The 17,722-nt window shown below is 36.7% G+C and overlaps 1 protein-coding gene across 1 annotated transcript in view; it reads left to right on the top strand.

Annotated features, from left to right (window-relative positions):
• The window catches only part of CDKAL1 (CDK5 regulatory subunit associated protein 1 like 1), a 408,038-nt gene that overhangs the window by 161,621 nt on the left and 228,695 nt on the right, over positions 1-17,722 (top strand). The window lies entirely within an intron of this gene.

The following is a 17,722-nucleotide window of genomic DNA, read 5'->3' as shown; positions in this document are numbered from 1 at the left end:
GTGCTTGATGGTAACAGTTTCACTGAAAATGTGGGGAAAAAGCATGATGTGTCAGAGGTGGATATATTAGTGGGGCTCACCTTCTGATCTTGCCAGCTGTTGTGCTCATAGTCATTTCTGTTCTCTCTGTATCTGTCCTGTTTCTGCGTCCCCATTGCTGAAGATGTGCCTGCTCACCTACTCTTCTTGTGCAGAAAAGTATTGCATTTTGCTAGTTAGTTTCCTTAAGCAGCTTATGTAGAAAGGTAATTGAAGAAAGCCGAAAAGAAAGTAGATGGATTGGGCCAGAAAAGAGCTGTTTCCTCCATCCTGAGTAGCTTGATTTCTGTCTTCTCCCAAGCATCAAAGCAACTGATTTTGTGGGGTGCTTCCTTCAGTGCCAAGAAACCCAGCTTGTGATGCAACTTACTGTTAGTTGTTCATTGAAATCAACAGCTGATGGCAGAGGAGTTACCCCTTGTCTATATTGGTGGAGGTGGCCGTGGTCCTCCTCATTCCACAGTAGTATTAGGCCTGGTCAACTTTTTTTGACTGTCTGGAGTTTAGTATGATAAATTCCCTTTTGCTGTTGATATATTCAATTTCTCTTGCTGTTGCCCATGGTAGTTCTGATATTTGCACTAGTCTATTATACAAAATTGCTTTGATGAATAGTGAATAGGATGTAGATGTTTTGTGGATCCTTCTAGAGTAAATATCTTCTACTATGCTAACCTGAAAGGAAGATGATCTTGAGTTCAAGAAGATCCCTCACAAAAAGAAAGATTTTTATACATAAAAAGTTTATTAAATACCTGTATGAAATACATAATTAGGATATAATTTTTTCACTATTTGCCTGAAACAAGCTAATTTTTCCTCTTATGCTTTATGAGTGCTGTTTTTCAACTTTGTACATCTTCATGATTTCTGCCACCGTTACTCTCTTTACAATGCTACTTTCTCGTTTTTAGAGTATTCAGTGCTTGAACTCACTTTTTTGAATTTCAGTTCTATCCCTGAGATTTCAAGTACAGAACTTGTGAAAACCCTTAGCTATAGCCTTAGAATTTCTCTGATGTCATGCTGTCAATGACAAAATAATCCTGAACTAGGCTTCTTTACTTTCCCTATACGGATTAGAACATGATCCCCTGCCAAGAATAATTTTGAGAGGAAAGAAATTTATAGGGTTCAAAGGGTCTTTAAAAGACTAGTACATCAAATACCTGCAGTTGTGACATCATTTGTGGTATGACTTGAAGACTTGTATTAATTTCTGAGATTGTATTTTTCATTGCTCTTGTTAAATGCTGTTTGAATGGGTCTAGAATAAGCATGTGTTTAATGAATGTCCTATTCCAAGAAGTGTTCAGCCAATCCTTCATTAAGTTTGCTGACATATGTCACCTAAGAATTTTTCCTGTAAATAGTTGTTTCTTTGGCTTTATTCTGCTATTCAAAGTGACATACAATGGCAACTCCATACTATATTCTAATACTGCCAGCTGTACTGTAACACATATTTTTAATTTCGCTGTTGTTATGATGATGGATTTCTTCAATGATGCTGTTTGGTGACATGTCAAAGTAAACTGACATCTAATCTACATCATCCACTCGGCTCTTTACGTGGTCCAGTCATATGCAGTTTGTGTGCAGTGAGGTTTTTCAGTGGAGTCAGAAGGTGCATGTTGGTAAAGTTCTTTGCCATAGGGAAAAACATGATGACACATTGTTTGTACACAAGCATTACTGGCCTTGAAATTTTGCTGTAGAGTTTTCTGTACTCATGCTATTTTTTTGAGCTCTCAGTTTTTGAGAAATGCTGTTTAAGTACATGTAAATTCTACAAGTATTTTTTTCTGGGTCATGAAAACTTCCTCTTTTGAGTCTGCTGAATGACTTCTGCATTGAGTTAGAAGAAAATAGCTCATTTTGATTGTTTCCATTTTTGCACTTTTGCCTCCCTTAGGTTATTTCCTCCCAGCCTCACAAATTTGAACATTTTCTCCATATAGTGCCATAGTTAGTTTAAAATTTGCATCAGATCTTCTCCTTATACATTTTGATACATTTCCTTTTGCTCTTGTGTACATCCCATTTTGAGAAAATTTGCTATTTCACACTTCATTTAGAAGACTTAGTAAGACTCATAAAAGTTGCCAGAAATCACCGTGCAATTCTCTAAACTCCAGTACACCACACAACTTGCAAGTCAGTGAGAAAAACAGCAGTAATCACATGCTCCAACTGCGTCATCTCATTAAAACTTTGGGCAGCTCCAGGCATATTTGTGCTCCTCCGTCACTAGGTGGCTTCCCACACTACGCAGTTCTGTGACTCTCTTAACCCAAGAGGAAGATCACCAGAATTTAACACAGTTTGCAGTTTTCAAGTTAAGCTACATGGGGGAAAGGTTAGGGGGGTGCGTAAAAAAACTTGATTTTGCTTTGTGTAGCAACGACGTATAGTTTCCTGCAGTTTCAGCTCATTCCTTTCAGTGCTACATTCCTAATTTTTTTGAAGACCAATTCAGAAAATGAGAACTTTAATATCCTGGAACCTGACTGCAGGTTAGCACACAGGCGATTTCCTGCCTACCTCCTGGGCAGATGCTTACTGACAGAAGTGGTTTTGGATCACACAGCAAGCTACGTTTTCTAGTCTGTTTGAATGAGAAGAGGTCATTTTGAAGTTGTTGGCAATTTCATATATCCATAATTCTGACATCAGTATGCTTTCTGAGGTTGGAGATAAATTCCTCCTTGCTGAGCGTCCCTTCTCTTAACGCCCACATACGTATTTCCTAAGAGAAATCTGGACAAAATCCTGAGAAACATTTTATCCATTTCTCAGATTACAGTAAATACTGACAAATAAACTCCTGTGTCATACTTATAATTGATAGTGTGTTGCCCTTTAGCCCCAGCTTTTCCCATTAAAAAAAACAAACTAAAAAAAAAAAGACAAGCACTAGAGAAACCATTGTTTCGCAAAAACACTATCTTGCTGAATGTTGGTATGAGAAATGCCTGTGTTTTATGTACTCATTATTCTGGGGGTTTTAATGTCCTGTTTTAAGGTGTTGTACAACTTAAGTGTTTAAAGCTAAGTGCTCATGGCTTTACTGCTCATCAGCAGAATCAGGTTACTTTTAGTTGCCTAATAATAATAACAACAATCTATTTTGCAAGCATCGGTATGACTTCTTAAATGCCACTAAAAATGAAAACAACTTGTCAAACGGTCTGATTGAAGTGTCTCTTGTGCCCTTTCAGGTCAAGGTGGAATTTGTTTTGAAGACCAGATGGGGAAATGTGTTTAGGGAAGTGTAAAAATAAGAATCAGATTTGGGAAATGTCTTGTGCTTGAATTTGTTCTTAGACTTGACCTGGAGATAATTTTAATGGAAAAATAGTTTTCCCTGAATAAGATGTGTGGTCTTCAATAAAATCTGTATTTGGCATTATCTGTCAAGTACACGAAGGCATGTTTTTATGATAATCTCATTGACTTGTGTGAATTTATAAGATTTGAAACATAGGGAGGAGTAGGGCACTTAACTGTGCTATCAGTATGTGACATAAGAGCAAAATCCCTGAAGTAAAGGTGCTTTTAGAAAAAACTAAACAAATAATAATTGTAAAGTTGAATATAAAGATTGTGCATGGCAGGTAATGGGTGCTAATGGCAGGGAATGGGTGATGTAAAATCCAATGTGATATGTTCCAGGATTATTAATATTATTTCATGTGTTTTGTATGTGATAGTATCTTTCTTTGTATGGCTTCTTTATGTGGGAAAGAAAAAATTAAAACTTAACACCTTTAATCTTGACATTTATTGTGAAGTTCCAATAAGCTGCAAGTTTTTAACCTGTTAGCTTACGAGCTTACTTTTAAGATAATTTACATTATCTCTATTATTTCTTCATCTGTTAGTGTTATTGAAAAGTCTCACAATTTGCATATTTTCTGCATTATTATTCTTGACTGTTCTTGAAATGATACATTTTTTTGGAAAAGATAAGGTTCCTAATTGTAAAAACAAGTTGCACTGAGTTCAGTGATAGTTTTATTTGTGCTTCAGATACTCAAAAGAAAAGTAAAATGCTTAGAGCACATTTTTGTGTTCCTCCTTTTGCTTTTACTACAAGATGCATGTTAGAAGAGCTAGTGTTTGTACCAAGAATAAATAAGTTTAAAAGAGGCACTTGAAGGGTCCCCTATCCCCAATGATGCAATTTAGGCAATAAACGGTAAATTTTTGTGGACACACAACTTTTTTTCCCAACAGGGTGTCTTAATAAAAACCTTTTGAAATATTTGCTTTAAATTTTCTTCTGACTAGTTGTTTTAGTTTTTTTCCATTGCACCAACATGAATCATATCTAATAAATCACATTTTTTTTTACAAATTATCTGTTAGCCCAAATGAGATTGAGCTCTTGAGTTTCAGGTCCCTTCAGGATCAGCTTATATCTCTGTAAGTTGCTGCTTTAGGAACTGAGGGTACTCAGCAGATCACAGAAAATACTCTGAGGTGTTTCTGCACTCCTGTGCTGCAGAGCGCTATGCACAGTACTGTACAAAGTGGGGAGAAGGGAAAGTCATGACAAACAAAAGGTAGTTACTTCCTCTGTCAACTTGATACCAGTTATGGAATGAAATGGAAAACCATGTCTGTTTTGCTTTTTTTTTTTGTCTAGGAGGTGGTTTCTTTTTGCGTAGAAGAGTACAAATGCAGAAGTGAAGATTTGAGCAGTGCCTGGAGACAGTCCCACCCTAACTGATTCACAGTTGTGTTTGGGATTAACTGAACTGGATTAGTTCACTGACTAGAGAAGATCTTTCACATGCTCCCTTTCTCTTTACAGAGATCACCCATTAGTTCCCTTATTCAAGCTGTCATCTTTGTTTTTCCTTGAGTCCAGACTCAATTGATTGGAAGAAAAAAAGGTGGCAAAGTAAGATCTTAGATTCATATTTAGACTATAACAAAAAATAGTTGTATAACTTTTTCAGTGTGCTAGTACATGTTACCTCACCAGAGTGAGGCTTGTACAAGTGCTCTGTATTCCCTTCTACTCTGATAATAATAGTGTAGTATTGTGCAGTAATAGTGTATAGTTAATACTGTAAGATGTAACGAAGGCTTCAGTCAAATAAGCATCAACTACTGTGTCTAGAAAATTAAGATCCAGTGTTTCTCTATCCATATGAAGTGTATTGGTAGATAAAATTCCCAAAAGTTGACATCGATATGTCAGGTACTGTTCTTGAAGTGTTTCATAGGTTTGTTTGATGGAGCTTCTGACTAATCATTACATAAATCATTTTTCCAAACATGAAAGACCTATATGGACTGAGCCTAAATTTGACAGTTATAGTCAGCAGTGTAACATTAACTTGTGTCTATCATTGTGTGAAGGAGGCAGCTCTTTAGATCTCTGTTTAATCTACTCTTTTTCCTTTGGCTTATTTCCATCTTTAGGGACTCACCTTGTTGTCCTGGTTAGCAAGAGCGAATCCAAATGAAACAGCCCTGGCAGCATGAGCTTGCATGATGAAAGCAGAATTTTGTGTTTGGTTGCTGTTAATGTCCTGTTTTGCAAACACAACTGCAAGTCTGAAAGCTGCTGCTTTCCTGTTTGCTTATTATTGTCAAGGAGTTAAGAAACCAGGCTGCCTGTTGGTGGGATTGTGTCAGTGTTACTTCAAACAGGCTTTATCCTTACAAATGGAGTTCAGTTGTCTGACTTTTAGAGAGAAATTTTCTCTGCTGTTGCCATATTTGGTTTTGACTTCAGAATAAGGAATGGTTGCTCTTGGAGGGGTGGTGATAAGAAGTGAAAATCCAATTTTTTAATTTTTTACTTCTTTTGGTCATGATTAATTACAAAGATTTATTATTCTTTCCAGAATCACTGTTGTTTGCCCATTTTAGGGAGGTTCTCAGTGTCTACATCAGGACTGGTTACAGACTTTAAGTCTTTATTCTGTATCTTGAATACACTGAATGAAAGTGGAGGAAAAATGCATTATGCTACTAGGACTATGGTTAACAACTTTGCCCCTGGAACTTAATATCAGCACTGAAATCATCATTCATGTTGAGGTAAAACACAAAACTTACTGCGAGGTTAGCCAAAAATATGAAACTCTATCTCATACATCTCATTACCTTCTGTTTAAAATGTGCAAACCACGTTTTTAAAGCTTGTTTTCACAAATAAAAGCATGTGATAAACATGACCCAGCAAAGGAGGCCAACAACCTCTTGGACTGCACTCAGCAGAGTGTCTCCAGTGGGTGGAGGGAGGTCATCTCTCCGCTCTGCTCAGCCCTGGTGAGGCACACCTGGAGTACTGGGTCAAGATCTGGGCTCTGTGGTACAGGGGAGGCATCGAGACACTGGGGCATTGAAGGGCCATGAAAGTGATCTCAGTGTGTGTGGGTGTAAAGAGGACAGAACCAGGCTCTTCTCAGTGGTGTCCAGGGACAGAGCGAGAGGTAGTGGGCACAGATTGAAATACAAGAAATTTTATTTAAATGTAAGAAAAAAACTTCTTTTACAGTAGAGGTGATTGAACAGTGGCAGAGGCTGCCCAGAGAGGGTGTGGAGTGTCCATCCTTGGTGAAAATCAAAGCTACCTGATCATGGTACTGAGCAACCTGCTCTAGTTGCCACTACTTTGAGCAGTGAGGTATTGGACTAAATGATCTCCAGAGGTCCCTTCCCACCTCACCACTCTGTGATATTTTAGATAAATATAAACAGAAACAGAGAAACCCACAAGGATTTAGATACAAAACTGTGGATGTTGATGGATTTGCTTAATGCTTACTCCAGAGGTAAATGTTGTGGTTTGACACTTCAGAAAGTAATACCCTAAATTAAGGGTTCCCTGTCCCATGCAGAATGCATCCTCATTTCCTGACTTAAAAGCATTTCCTGTGCAATTCTGTAGGCCTGGTCAGCCTCAGGAAAGAGGAACTCTATTTCCAAATTCTTTGCCTGCTAGGCAGAGTGAAATATTCCCACTGGAAATAAACACCCCACACTTCTGTCTCTGTAACTTAACATGCTGAATTTCATGAGCTTGATTTACAAGAGCTCAATGCTTTGTAAAGAAAAATAATTTTTCTGAATTTGTCCTTAAAAACATATGTTTTTTATTTTTTCTGAAGTAACCATGTAGAATTTTGGTTTTAGGCTTTATTTTCAACACACTGGATGAGATGTAGAGTTTTAGCTTTTTGTTTTCTTTTTCTTTTTTTTTTTCGAAGTTTGTTGATGTCTGTGTGGACTTTGTGAAAAGAAGCTATTTAAGCAAAGGTCAAGTACAAAATTGTCACTCATCACATGCTTATCTAGCTTATTTTTAAACTAATACACAAGTGTCTAACTATCACATGGTCTTTCTTGCATTGCAGACTGGTGCCAGACCTGGTGTCTTTTCTGTTTTTAAGATAAACGTCTAGTGGTTTTTGTTTTCAGTGACTATGTTTGTGAGTCATGTATGTCATGTAATGTTGCTTTGTTTCTGAAGTTTATAATTTTGCAGAAGGTAGATTGAGTCTCCACATTTTAGCTTGGTAGTAGGCTGAAAACTGCAGCTGGGGAATGTTTACTGAAGGGTTTGTTTAGTCATTCACATTCCTCTGTTCCTACAGTTTTGTTTAGGTCATTTGTTAAAGAGCTTAAAGAAGAACTCCCTTTATTATTGGTGTAGAGGCTTTTTTTTTCCTGCAAGTTAGGGTTTTAAACTGATTTTTTTAAAATTTATTTTTCCTTTCCAAAACTATACATCACTTACTTTTCTAAATAGCAAGTATGGGTAAAATAATATAGTGATGTATAACTAGTCAAATACATATTGAAACTTTTGTCTTCTGTTTTAGGTATATTCTAATTATTTAGTAAAATAAAATGCAACTACTTTTGAGATTTTGTTTTTAATTTACCAGTTAAGTGAGGAAGAGTGTAAAGGAAAGGTTTAAGCTATAGAGAGAAAATATTACAAATTAAACTATTTATGTAAGTATCAATATCTTTAGGAAAGGTCAACTGTGTAGTTGGTTCATATTTAGTGAAGTAACTTAGAATTCTGTAATTCACAATAATACAGCGATGTCTGTCCACCAAGCACACTGTAAATGTGTAAATAATCCTTGATTCTGAATTAAAGGTATGAAGTGATGTCTTCATTAGGCTTGGCCATTTTGCTTGAACAGAAGACACAAGCTGGTGTTGTCTCTGTTGGCCTGTATCTGCAATTTGTAGGGAAATAGTAGGTTTGCAAGAGAGTCTTACTGTATCTGCAGCTGATCTCAGAAGTGTTTCTTGGACATGTTAAAATCCTAATCCAGCAATATTTTGCGGAAACCGTCAGTGTTTTCCAAGTGTAGAGATATGTGTATGTGAAAGCATCAGAGTAATACAGAAATTACTCTAAATACTGTCTGGTTCCTCTGGTTGGTTGTTACAGGTTCCCTTCTTGCATCAGTGTTTCACTCACACCATTGGTGTACAATCCTTGCAACTGTATTGAAAACCAAGCAAGTGCAGACACTTTATAACCAGCTAATATATAACATACCCATTTTTGTGGTTCAGACGGGTGCTGAACTTATTGCAGAGACTCTAATGGAAATTTTCATCATTAAACTAGGCCCTGCTCCTATACTGACAGTTCATTCTAGCAGCTTATGTACTTTTCAACTGTTGCTTCTTTGAGTGGAAGTGAGACCCCACAGTTTGTAGTGTTTAAGTTAAATATGGGAGTGAAGCCACACCTCTTAATAAAAGTCAGTTAAACAGAACAGAAAATTAAGATCACAGAATTGATTGGGTTGGAAGGGGCCCTAAAGATCATCTAGTTCCAACAGCCTGGCTCCAGACAGGGACACCTTCCTCTAGACCAGGTTGCTTGAAGTCCATCCAACCTGGCCTTGAACACTTCCAGGAATGGGGCATCCACAGCTTCTCTGGGCAACCTATTCCAGTGTATCACCACACTCCTAGTAAAGAATTTCTTCCCAATATCTAATCTAAAACCTACTGTCTTCCAGTTTGATCTGTTCTTGCTTGTCCTATAGCTACATGCCCTTGCTCTATCTGACAGCTATTAAAATACTAGGAATGGGATCTTTCAGTGCTAACCAGTTTTGTTTCTTCAGCTATATTTCAGATTTCTTGGGTGTTTGTGTTTATTATGAATATGTTTTGTGCTTAGGATATTCAGCTGCATAGGTTGTTCTAGTTTATGATACCCTCTGCAAAATAAGGAAGAGTAAGACTTGGTATTCTCTATGATTTTAATAAAATGAATTTAATATATAATGCTTACAAGACTTAAATACAAATATAATCTTGGCAAAGGAATATGTACCTGATTTATGTATATTCTTTTAAATAGCTCTTACTGCTCGTTATGTCTCAAAGATAGTATTGCTATACTGATTTCCACTTAGAACTCTGATCTCTGCTCTCCTCCTGCTCTTATCTTTTTAGGAATTTATGGTTTATCTTATGTCTGTGCTGAATATTTTATGAACATTGCTGAATATTGTATGTTGATTTATTTTCTTGTGTAGTCAATATGTGAATAAAAGCAAAGGTCCCTTTTGAAATGAAATTATGAAAGTAATAACATAAATGTGTAATAAATACAGCAACTCTTTTTATGTTAGTCTAGATCAGCTGAATGGCTTTATTTTCCAAAGGGATGAATGCTTTTCTGTAAAGGAAAGCATAGAGACCTATCTCCATCAAGTGTAGTGAGACTAGAAAGTTGGATTCTGTAGTTTCTATCAAGTGCCTTAGACATGAGCACATCTGCTCATAGACATTGCATATCTGCTCATTGGGGAACCTCTCTGTTGTTTATACAATGCATTCAGGTCTATCTCCCCCTCATCCATTTCTTTTACAAGTGATAACAGCGTGTTTGCTGAAGAGAGTTTAGGACTTTAAAGTGAGTTCAAGTTATGTGAATTCAGAAGATTAAATATGGCCATATGTAACTCATAACAAAACTGGCAAATTTAACTTATTCTTGTTTTTAGTAAGAGAAGCACAAATACCCTTCACTCAGGGAACTAAATTTCGGGCTTTGCAGTTACCATCAGTATAACTCTTTAAAGCTTAGACACATATTCATTAATGTTGTATGAAGGTGAAGTATGACAGGAAAAAAGGTGCAAATCTAAATGGCAATTCACAATTCCATGGGCATCAAAGAATGTCCATATACGCACTTTCACAATGTTCCGGGTATGGACACAGTGCCCCTTTTCTGTATTCTTTTATCCTGTGGAGGAACATGACAAAAGCAGAAAACTAATTTGCACAGAACTGATTATCTCTGTTGTAATCTCTAAAATCAGTGTTCTAATTTTTTTTTTTTTTGTGAACTCATATATGGATGAGTTTGGAAATGTTTGGAAATATTTTGTTCATTACTGGTTACTTGCTATATGCTTCAAAAAAACTGCCATACTTGTTTGTCTGTTCATGTTAGCCTTCAAGGTGCTGTGGTGTTTTTATAGACAATATGTTAGTATCGTACTCTGAATGTATATGATTACAAATGGAACAAAAATGATTAAATGCTGGTACTGCTTGTGGTGTCTTTCGTTTAATGTTTCTGTCTAGTCCTTCTTATACAGACCAGATTTGGTCCTTCTCTGCATTAATTTCTCATCTTCTAGCTTTTCTTACCCCAGTAGTTGAATCTAAGCTTCTGGTGGGGTTGGAAGCATGCTCGGCTTCTCGCGTATGTGTCACTTACACACGTATGTGCTCACATTCATACGTGCAGATGCACATGTAAACCTGGAGCAGAGGAAGTATTTGGTTTCTAGAAAGAAATAGCGTCCTTGTTGGGGTCCAGGATCCCAAAGAGATGAGATCAACTGTGGGGCAGCCTGTTCCAGTACTTGACCACTGTCATAGTAAAATACTTTCTTTGGTCTTAATCAAATTTTCTCATATTACAGTGTGTATCCATTGCTTCTAATCCTGTGACCTTGAACTTCCGAGAACAGCCCAGCTGTGCCTTCACTGCTCCCATCAGCTCTTGGTAGACAGCAGTAAGATCTCCTCATACTAACAATGGACAGGCCAATTCTCTTCATGGAGTTCCTGTCAGCCCATTTCTCCAGGCTGTTGGTATTTCACTGAATAGAAAACCTGCCCTTCAACACATTAAGTGCTCTCCCCACCTCCATCTTGGGATTTGCTGCAGATGCATTACATCCCTTCACCCATGCTGTTAATAAAGTCAGGAAATTATAGTGGCATTTTCATCAGTCAGTCCCTGAGGAACACCAATACTAACCAGCCACCAAATCCCAGCAGTCCAGACAGTAAATCCACCTTGTTGTCCACTTACTCAGTCTATATCACAGCAGTTTGACTTCACAGATTCTTTATAAGACTGTTGCAAAGGCCTGCCTAAAATTAAGGCATATGACATTCCCAGTCCTCTCCATCCCACAGGGTCGGTCACCTCTTAGTAGAAGGCAAGATTTGTGTTTCTTTCTTCAGACAACTCAGCTTCTCAAGGAAAATGTCAATTTAACCCATGTTTATAAAAGCAAATAAACATCTTGTAGTATGATGTCATCAGCCATATCTGTGTTCCTGTGGGAAGTCTTTGGATAGTGTTCCTTGCTACACTGGCTTGTCGGGTCTGTTCAATAGGCAGATTGTGCAAAAACCCCCTCATCCAAAAACCTGTGTCTTTGTTACAGTTGAAAAAATATTTCAAGTCAGCCATTGCAAAGATAATGTTGTACCAGATGTAGATGTGGAAATATGAAGAAAGATTCCATTTAAGTATTGACTAAGGCCTGTAAACAACTGAATTGCTGAGCTACTTTGTGTTTTGTCTGTCCATTCCTTTTTACTGTTAAGTCTTGCATTTGATGACTAGAGCTGCCTCTTGTGTATTTTCCAGCCTGTGATATCTAGAAGGCTGTTTAGATCCTGAATCCCCAAGAGGTTCTGTGGCCTGTTTTTAATGTTCTGATTTGTGCATTAAGTGCTTTAGTCATGGTCTTTCTGATTTTCTTTTAAATGACTGACCATAACTGTCTGAGTGGCAATGGACATGAGAGGACAAAAAACCCCCATCATCTTAAGTCTAAAGCTAGCTGTTCATCTTTGTGCTTTAAAAATAAAAAAAAAAAGACTAGCAAGTTATGATTTCTGTCAGAGCTGGCAGCAGTTGAAGTGGAAGAATTTCAGGCTCACCACAGACTTGAGTAGTTAAAGAGGAAATCAAAGCATACAAACACTTGCCAACTAGCTTGGAAGAATGTCATACCATTCCAAGTTATTGGGACATGAGGACACTGCGGGAGAGTTACAAACGTGGCATTACATGGCATTAACAGTCACCAAATGCAAGACAAGAGGAAAAGGTTAAGAAAATGGTAGGAAAAAAATAAAGTAGAAGAAAAGATCTGAGGAATCATTAGAAGGAGAGAATTTTAGAGAAATAAAGCAGATGGAGAAGTTGAGGATCATTAGTAATGAAAGACTACAGTTTCCTGTTTTTCTGCACTGTCACTAATTTTAAATTCTGCAAAATATAGTTAAATATATTCAAACAATGACATTATAAAATAATGAAAATAAAATAATGACATTATAAAATAATGAAAATAAAATAATTCATTACTGTTTGTTTCCCTAATTATTCAAAGTGAGTACCTTAACTTGCATTTTATTTAAGAGATACATGGGTAGTAAGGAAGTTGTGTCCATGGTCTGACTGACTTAGCTCTATAACTGTGTGAAGAGGGGATTAATTTGCTTCTGAAAATCCCCTTGAAGACTCTTGAAGGCAAACATCAGGACCCTGGTATAAATTTCTATTTTTAGAAGACATCAGTCATTGGATTCTTGTAAGAATAACTGTAAATCAGTCCGTTAAATTGCTTGGAAAATTTTAGATTTAGGATTGGGCAATTATGTTGAAATGTGTGGTCTTCTTTCATTTTAAGTTGACAAAGTAATACATAGCAAAGAATATGTACTTGAAGCATGAATGTGTCTACTGCTGCACAGAACAGTTTTTTTCCCAGCAAGACTAACCACTGTACTACAAGATAGAAATGACATTTAGGAGCAACAGCATAGTATTAATTGCAGATAATGCTTATATCCTTGTCCACATTGGAGCTTCTAAAATTTCTACAGCTACCACAACCATTTGGGGTCAGAAAGCTTTGTGTTGATGCAATCATTGGGAAGGGATTCTTTCTAGATTATAAGTGGTGAGTTTGTTTTCTTTATGCACTTATTTCCATTATTTTACCCAGACAATTCAAATCCACTTTCCCACAGACATTTTACAAATGGTTTTTTGGAAATTGGTCTGATGGCAACCTCAGATAAATTCTAAATTAAGCCTGGTAGTTTTAGTGCTGCTGAAATGTAACTTTTTTTCCCCCCAGGATGTTTTGACCAGCACAAAAACAATGCCTTTTATGCCGAGAATCTGAGTGGTACCTGCTGTATGTTACAGAATTAACTGCAGCCTAATGTTTCCTGTGAGATTTCACCACTCTAAAAGAGTCTGTCCCAAAAGCCATTCAGGAAGTAAAAACAATAGCCCTTATCACAGGCAGTGGTCTGCTTTTCAACCATGTTTTCTGTAGGGGTGATTCAGGAACTGCTAATGTTGTGAAGATGCATGGTAAATGAAGTAGATTGCTTGTAGAAAGACACTTGACTCCCTTTACCCTTCTCCTTCCAGTCTTGGAGATCTGCTGTGATGCTTCATTCCTGAAACAGAACTTTAAATATGCTCATTACACACCCCTACACCCCTAGAAATCACAATTTTAATTAAATTCTTAGTATTTTGTTAAAAAAACCTTCAAAAGCTGATTTTTTAAAAGCTTATGAAATTGTTCATTACTATCCCAATTATGTTTTGCAGCACATTCTGTGTTAGTTATGCTAAGTCATCTGCCTCCAGCAGAATTTTAATAAAATTGCACTATTTGTTTCTTTAAATACTAAGGCAGTTGTCAAGTCAGTCCTCTAAAACTTTATAAATTAAAGCAAATCTCCAAGAATCCTGTCTACACAGGTCATTTTCCAACCACTGCTGTTCAATAGAAAGAGTCTGAAAGTAATAGTGCCTTATGCATGGTGAAATAGTGATGTTGGGTATTCTGCCATTGTGTCTTGGGGATGAGCTGTGAGCAGATATGTAAGAAAGTATCTTTTCTATCTAAGGTTTTTCTGTCATAACTCTTCTTTTTACCATCTTCATTACTACTATTTGCCTGAGACCAGCAGTCATCATCTTTCAAATATTGTTGTTCTTTATGAAGTGCTGGAGGAATTGATTACTTGTAGTTACAGTGCCATGGCATTTTCTGCTCCGTGCAACCACAGAACCTGATTTATCTGCCTGTGCTATTTCAACTGAGTCCCTTTCTTGATATCAATGCCTGTCATAATCTGCCCCCAAAGCTGTGATATACATAGCCAAGCAGATGTTTGGAAATGCTTTTAAAATGACTTAAGTCTCTGTGAATCAGAGAACTTTAGTTTCAATGTAGTGAAAAAAACGTTGCAGTTTCCAGTAAGCATCTAGCAATGCACCATTTTGAGAGAGGATGCAGAACACAAATGTATGCAGCTTAACAGTGGAATGTTTTATCTTGTAATATCAATTTAGAATACCTTAATGAATTAATTAAAACAATTGCAGAACTATGTGGCCAGAATAATTATTCAAGAAGTTATTCAGACAGGCATTGGAAAGCGCCATTGATGCACTTGATTTTGCTGATATTTAAATCATTGACCTTGAAGTGAGCAAGGTGAATGTATGATGATATAACTACACAGCTGTGACCTTTGAATTACCTGCACTTGACTGTAGGAATTCAGTTTCACAAAATGCAAATATTTGAAGTACAAAATTAAAACATATTATGGCTTATCAAACCAATGGAGGTGCCTTTTCTCCAAATTCCTTTTGCTTAGTAACTAGTGAGACATTACCTAATAAAGCACCGGCTTCAAAGCTCTTCAGAGAACAAAATTATAATACACTTTCTTGCCATTTTGCTGAGCATGGCGTGGGTTGCAGAATTAAAAACCATCATTTTGTGGTTGCATTCTACTTTGATAAGAGCGTGTACAGTCCCATGCACTGTATAGTATTACTTGAAGTGCCATCCTATTTTCTGCTAAAACTTTTTTTGAGAGACTTTTTTTTTTTAGGCTGGCATTGCACTTTCAGAGCAGAATTTTTATCAGAGCATATTTGTCAAATAGTTGGCTACGAAGGTTCAGACGAGTCCTGCTTTTCTCAAATCGAAAGTGTTGTAACCTTGAGTGCTGTGTAGCATAGCACCTGTGGCTGGTGTCCAAGCTCAGTCTCAACAAGCTGGGATACTAGAAACAGTGTTTTTGTAACAATGTTGTTTTCTGCTTAGACTAATTAGCCTTCATGAGATATAGGTTGCCACTGTTTCAAAAGTATTTTAAATCCTGAGTACTTTTAAAGTGCAAACCTCCTCTAGTGCCCCAAATATTTGACAGGAAATTATTCTAAAATGTGCAAACTTCAAGCAAAAGAACAGTTTCCCCCCCAAAAAAAGTCAGGCATATTAGGCATGCTCTTTTTTTTTTAATTTTATTTTTTATTTTCTTCTGAATTACTTTTTTTTCCCCTCCTGATCCATTTGCAGTTATTTGAGGGAATTCAGAAATTTTGGAAGTACAAAGTAGACTTCATAGAGACAGAATACTATGAAATATTAATGTAATTTAATTCTATAAATATAGTATGATATTTAACTATAAATAAAGTGTAAGTGCTGTTCTTAGGTTGTCAAAACTTTGTAGCCTAAGGAGAAAAATGTTTTTAGAATTCTACTACCTCTTGTTTAGCAACTTGTGATTAGTATCCATCTCCTTTTCATCTACTGGGAGTATGTATTTCTCATCTTTCTTTTGCTCAGTCAAGCCTGCAAGGGGAGTTTTCTCTTTATTCACACTACAGAGCATTTTTACCAAAATTACATTTGATATAAACTCTAAAAGTATCTTATAAAAGCATAAATCTCTTCTGCAAACTGTATTTTGAAACAAGTAAATGACACTCCCCTTTCAGGAAAACCACAGTTTACTAATACAAAATATTCTTGGCCTGGAATTATTGAGGCTGCCTAAGGAAGTCTGATGGTAGACACAGCGAGATGTTGTGGGAGACAGTGATGAGCAATCTTTCCATGTTTATACTGATGTGATGATTATGGGCACTGCACTACTGGCAGAATTTTGTTATTATTTTTTTTTCAATAGGGTGAACTTCATAAAATCTTGAATATGTATACCTAGTCAAATCTCATAAAGGCTCACATTAGTGTTTAGTCTGAATTGTGATTAATGATTGTATGCAAATTTCTAATTTGTTAAACTCAGGACTGAGGTTTGCTTGGTTTTGGTTTCTTTTTTTTCACCAGAATGATGCCAAACAGGAATTTTACTAGGTTGTTACCAAGCAAGAATTTACTGGATTATTCCAGATATTAAAGGAACATTTCCCCAAAATTACCCACTTGCAGAGCAGCAGTGATCTTCTCTATCATGTGACACTGTTGCAGCATTCAGCTCTCCCATCTTGCTCACAGATGTCTGGTCTTGATCAATCACTTTCAATTTGAGTGACATGCACACTAATGGCTCATTAAGATCTGTAATTGAGTTGTTTTCTGATTCTTGAATGGAAGATGTTTTATACTTTTCATATCTGAGGGTGGAATCCTGTCTTCACTAAACTTAGTGGCACAAGTCCCATTAAGAGGAACCAAGATTTTGCTCCTCGTGTCTGTACCTCATTCTCATCTGCTGCTGAAATCCACTGATTAGTCCTGCTCAAGGAAGGTCTTTATATGTCTGCTGTGTCATAAGCATTCTTACTCATAATTAGTTCCATCTGCAAGGGGTAGCCTTTCATGTTAAATATGTGTTTTATGAGCAATAGTACTGTTTTGAAAATGAAGACTGTGGTTAATCTAATGCACAACTTGAGCACATACTAGCTAAACAATGTGAATACCACTGTTACCTATGTCTACAAGAAAATTTCAGACACTTGACCAAAATGTTGATGCTACACAGTTTGGTAACATGTTCAGAAAGTTTTTAATTAGCCACATGGTAGTAATTTATCTGTGAATAATATTTTACTTTGCTGTGAGTTCTGTGTGTTGAGCACATAGCTGATTAAAGGTTAATAATGCAAAGCAAAAGGTTAATAATTCAAAATACCTTAATCTGTTTAGTATGTTGGAAAACCAGGACTCAGGGTTTTTTTCTGGAATCACTATAAAATTTATCCAAAACATACTGGTAACTATGAACACAATGATCATTAATTATTTTTTCTAGAAATGTCTGTGATTTCTTTGTGCAGAAGAAACCTTTGACCTGTATTAATATGAACTAACATTTGCAAACCAGCTTTAAATGCTTGAAAAAGGCTTCCAGTTTAAACACAAATGCTCTCTTGCAGCTCCTAGTCCTGTGTGTTTGAGCAATAGCCAAATTGTAGGGTGATTTTTAGGGAGAGCTTTACCTATTGGGCTGGTGATCCACTTGCTGGTGAATGCCACTTCGTAAGAAGCAATGCTCAGATTCTCAGAGTTCCCAACAGTCTTTTTCCACTGCCTGTGGTCTGAATATGTGACAGCATGGG

Source organism: Manacus vitellinus, unplaced genomic scaffold, assembly GCF_001715985.3.
Source record: "Manacus vitellinus isolate BGI_N305 unplaced genomic scaffold, ASM171598v3 scaffold_39_pilon, whole genome shotgun sequence".
In the NCBI taxonomy this organism is placed as follows: Eukaryota; Metazoa; Chordata; class Aves; order Passeriformes; family Pipridae; genus Manacus; species Manacus vitellinus.
This window is presented reverse-complemented; position numbering and strand designations above follow the sequence as displayed.